We start from the raw sequence: 5,536 nt of genomic DNA on the forward strand, positions 1-5,536 counted from the left end.
CTAGATGGTTTATCGTGCTTGTAACTCTTAATCAGGATTACTTTGAAGATGGGACTGAGATGGATGAAACAATAATCCATCATAAATGCTTTACGAATGAACCGCCATGCATTCGAGAAGATTGTGATGGGACTTGGGTTGAGAATAAGAACTCCTAGCTAGTTAGTGTATAACTTTTCAAACCTTATATTTTAAATTTGACTATGTATGTGTTCTTAAATGTTTCTTAAGTCTAATTTGCCTTCAATTTTTTCGGCTCCCAACTTCTGAAAATGAATTCGAACATTTCTAATAATTTTGTTTTTATATTTTTGTGCTTATTAGGTTTGCGGGCTCTATGGCTGTTGGAAGAAAGAAAAAAACTGGACATCAGGAACAAAAGGGACAAGAAGTACATGGTGATGAAGAACACAATGTAAAAGAGGTTCAGGTGGATGAGGAACAAAAAATGTCAGGTTCTCTAGATACTTCATCAACGAGGAACACTCGAGGTCGTACCCAAATGCATAAGCTTGCTATGCAAAAGGTACAAGGAATGAAGAAAGAGGTACAATTCAATGCTTTGGTACAACCGATTGGAGAAAGTGTTGCAGAACTGCAAAGTTACCTTGGTGTCCTTGCAAGAGAAAAGTTCAAGTTGAATTTTAAGACATGGAAACATGTGCCACAAGATATTAAAGATAAGATATGGGACGCTGTTAATGTAAGCAAATTCTCATTCTTTTACTTATATTAATTGTGATATTTAACATATTAGTCTTTTAATTCTAACAAAATTTGTTCTATGTATTAGTTGAGCTTCATTGTTCCGGCACAATTCAAGAAAAATTGCTTGAGCTCAGCAAATGACAAATGGCGGCAATATAAAACACAACTCACAAATAAATTTATTTGGAAGAGACTGAATGATGAAGAAAACTTGCATAAACCACCCGCAGGATATGGTATTATGGGAGATGAATGGACTCAATTTGTGATTACCCGCATGTCTGAAGACTTCAAGTTAACCTAAAAACTAGAAGTGTTTACGTATTAAATTGACAAGTATATATTAAAGAAGTTTGAATTTCCTCAAAAGATTTCTAATTTGAACTTTTAAAAGAAATAACCAACAATTGGTAAGCTAGTATGTACTCTAATTATTTATGTTTGACATAGATATCTGGATGTTGAAGCAAAGTAAATTTATGATGGTTTGTCTGAAAAAAAGTGAAGTTATGATGGTTGCAGGTGTTGACTTGTCTTCCGGTTTGCAATTAGCCAAATTAATGAGTCTTAGGTCAGCTAAATGCAAAATTGGATAGTTTTTGTTCTTTTTCACTTTCAAACACAATTAGAGATGAACAGATTAGTGCATGCATATATGCTTTTTATCACTTTCAATTCCATAATTTCTATCTTCATACTTCAACCTTTTTCTTCTTTGCTTATATCGTTGCTAGATATTAAACTGGTTTACTGGAATTAAACTGGTATACTGGAATTTAATTCCAGTAGACTGGTAGTAAACTGGTGGGAACCAGTTTACTTCTAGTAAACTAAACTGGTTCTAGTAAACTGGAACTAGTTTACTGGAATTTAACATGGAATTGTGAGTACGTTCTTGAGTTCTTCAGTAGGCAATTAGGCATTGCTAACTAGCAAATTAACTAGCAAATCTCCAGTTTCTCAACCTATAAAATCAACTATATCCCAGACCAGAATTGTGCAGACATCGTTTAGAACAGCAGATCTCCAGTTTCTGTTTCTATTTCTGTTTCTTCTCAAGCAGCTCCATAACTAAGCTACATCAATCATTCATCCTCATGCCATAATTTTTCATTTCTGTTTTCTCTTTTTAAGCATGAAGCATCATTTTTAGGTTAGAAATATAATGTGAACTTTTTATCTTAATGTATGGTGCTATGGCAGAAATATAATGTGAAGTTTTAATTTGATCATGTTTGTCTTAGAAACTAAGTGAGCTACAAAAGTTATGAAGAAAGAAAAATCTTTATCCACATAGGTTTGCTCGTAAAGAATATGCGCGTCTTGCTAGTGAAATTGTAAGTAATTATTATTTCACTTTCACTATTATTAACTTAAACTCATTTTCACCCTATGTTTGACATTTATAAATCTTCTTTCCTGTAGTCAACAGAATTCTGTGATGATGACGAAGTTAATAGAGCTATACTGGGAAGAAAGGGAGAACTCGTAAGCAAGGAGAAATACAAGGAGATGTTTTGAAGACAAAATTTACAAAGATTGTAAGCAAAACCTTTACTGGTATTATCCTCTTTATGTATTTCTAAAGATTGTGGTTATATCATGGTCATTTGTCATGCATTACAGGATGAATATATTCAGCAAAAGCAAGATGGTTTGTTGCAACTTCAAGGACCAAATGAGGACATCCTGACACAGGCTCTTGAATCTAAGGAGCATGGAGGTCAGGTGAGGGCTATAGGGGGACATGTCAATCCCTCAACATATTTCATAATGGGTAGAGGGATGATGCCTGCTAATGAAAAAAATGATCTTCTAAGCCAACAAGCCATAATTGAAGACAGAGTAGCAAAGTTAGAAAATATGATACTTCAAAATGTTGGCTGTAATATTCAGATTGAAGCAAAAGGCAGTTGTACTGCAAAGGATGTAAAGGGTACGAAGAAAAGTGAAGAACAAATTGGTGATATTCAACAAAAATTGGATTTTGAGGAGGACGATGATGAGCTGCAATTTATTGACAAAGAAGATATCTTGGAGGTAAATTTTACTTAGTATGTATATAATAAACATGCCTTTCGTAGTATATTTATTTATCTAGCTAATATGCATATATTTTGCAAATTAGAAACCAACTAAGAAGAAAGCAGGCAAGGAAGTCAAAAAGCTTGAGTTGAACTCCTTAAGTATGCCTAAGTCATTATGGCTACTTTACTGTTATTACAAGCGTGCACTTCGGAATGGAGAGAGTTTACAAATATTGCTAGATAATAATGTCTTCGGGGAAGAATGTACTCTCTTTGTGCACGACGAAGATGTGACTCCTTTTTGTCAATTGATGCCAATATCGTACATGTGTATTGCTGTGTACATATGGTATTATTTAATATATATTTTGAGTCAATTTGATAACTTATCACTTCTATGCTTTGTTATTCTAATTCAGTTTCCATTCCAATGTTAGGTATTTGTATAAAAAGATGATGGAAGAGAACAAGCTTGACAAATTGATATTTATGCAGCCGTGTCATGTAGGGCATGTGCCAACGAAAAGAACAGATAAAAATTTTCTAGAACAACAGTTGGAAAGCAGGGCACGAGCTTTAGCAACCAGACTGATGAACAATCCAAGTAATGCAACACTTTTGGTGCCATGTAATATAGGGTAAAAATGGTTACAATTATACTTTCAATTGCATATTATTTTGTGTTGATGTAATTTAATTATGTGTTTGTGATAGTTTCCATTGGATTCTGACAGTTATCAACGTCACTAAGGATATTGTTTATTTGTGGGACCCTCTTAGTCATCGCATTCGCGATGATGATTGGAAGCATGTTGTAGAAATGTAAGTTTTTTTTTTTTTTTTTTTTTTAAATTTCTTTCGATTTATATCGGTATGATTATTACATTATCTGAATAATCAACAATATATATATATATATATATATATATATATATATATATATATATATATATATATATATATATATATATATATATATATATATGAAGGGCTATTAAAATGGTTCATGCGTCCTCTGCAAATCGAAAGAAAGGACGAAGTAAAACTGCTTGGAAAATTGTCAAGGTAATTTAATATTTTTAACTAATTAGATATAAGTGTTTGTATATAGATAAATAATGCAAATATTATTTAACATTTGTAGGCTCCTCGTCAACCGGATAGTAACCAATGCAGTTTCTATGTCATGGCTTACATGAAAACTTTAATTGAGAACATGCCAGACATTGATGGTAAAAATTCTGTTCAAGCACTGGTAATACATTCCATTTCTATTTCGTGTTTAAAATTATTCTGATTTGAATGTTTCAAAGTGGAAATATGATGCATTTGAGTTTCATATGAACACTGGTAATACATTCCCTTTAGCTTGTTGTAGATTCTTTAATGGTTTTAGCTGCAGTTTCACATATAACAAAAGTAGTCAAATTCTCAAATTCCCCCCCCCCCCCCCCACCACCGCCAAAACTATGATGTCAGTATACATTTGTAAGTTTGAAGAATCAGAAACAGTAAATGGATGTGGTTTTCTCCCATGGCTATCTTCTTTGTAATTTTGTAAGCTCACTATCTTCTTGGCAACTTCATTGGAAGGTTTCTGCCATGGCTCACTTTAAGGTATTTTGATGGTTGCCTCTTAAGCATCCCCATTTGAGTTTGTTTTTTTTTTTTTTTTTTTTTTTTTTTTTTTTTTTTGTGTGTTCTTTTGGAAAACAAAAATCATCAAATGGGTTTTTAACTAATGTAGAGATACTTTTTGGGTAAATTTTTTCTCCAGCAATATAAGTTTTTTATGGGCCCCACTACTTAGAAAATAGAAAAGACATGCTAACTGGTCTATAGAAATTTCTGATTATTAATTTATATTAATTGTGAGATTATATATTAGATTGTATAGGTTTTGGATGTGGTTGTGATAACATATTTGAGCAGGATATTTTTAGTTGCATACTTTTCCCACTTTTTTGTTTCTTTGTATCAATTCTATAGCATCAATGGTTCACTTTTATTCTTGTGTAGTGTATAAATACCTCATCTGTTCGCATTTCATTGCAAATTTATTATATTTATACTAATTTATTTACTCACTTTTTACATGTAGTTCCAACAAGTTGATTATGACAAAGCGGTTATTGATCTGGTGCGTTCAGAATGGGCCGATATTCTATCAAGTTATATAGAGTAGGTATGATTTGACGTTGTAATAATTTAGACTTGGTTCGTAGAATTGTTTTTTGTAGTATTATGACTTGGATGATGATTCGATTAGAATTGGTAATGAAAGTATTTTGACAATCGTTATACCCTACACCACGGCACGCGTAGCACTGTGCGCCGCGCGCCTCCCAAAACGACGTCGTTTTGGGAGGCGTGGTAGGAAGTTGCTGTGATTATGTATATTTATTCATACAATTATGTATATTTGTTCATACAATTATGTATATTTGTTCATACAATTATGTATATTTTTTATACAATTATGTACATTCTTTTTATACAATTATGTACATCCGAATCAGAAAAATTTTGTGTATTATGTTAAGAGTTGATGTGTATTATGTTAAAAGTTTATGTTTATTATGTATTATATTAGATTATGTGTATTATCTTTTAAAAAAGAGTATGTATATTTTGTTATATAATTATGTACATTCATGTATACAATTATGTGTATTCTAGTATAACATTATGTACATTTTTGAATATGGGGTTTTTTTTTTTTAAAAAAAAGAAAAATTAACTGCCAAATACTGGGGCGGTAAATTTAAAATAAAAAATAAAAAATTGAAACGACGTCGTTT

General features: G+C 31.8%; 1 pseudogene; it reads left to right on the forward strand.

Moving 5' to 3' along the window:
- The first annotated feature begins 337 nt into the window (after positions 1 to 337).
- On the forward strand, positions 338 to 5,005 carry LOC109152066 (annotated as a pseudogene).
- Positions 5,006 to 5,536: the final 531 nt, after the last annotated feature.

The sequence above is a fragment of the Ipomoea nil genome, unplaced genomic scaffold (assembly GCF_001879475.1).
Source record: "Ipomoea nil cultivar Tokyo-kokei standard unplaced genomic scaffold, Asagao_1.1 scaffold2360, whole genome shotgun sequence".
Classification (NCBI taxonomy): domain Eukaryota; kingdom Viridiplantae; phylum Streptophyta; class Magnoliopsida; order Solanales; family Convolvulaceae; genus Ipomoea; species Ipomoea nil.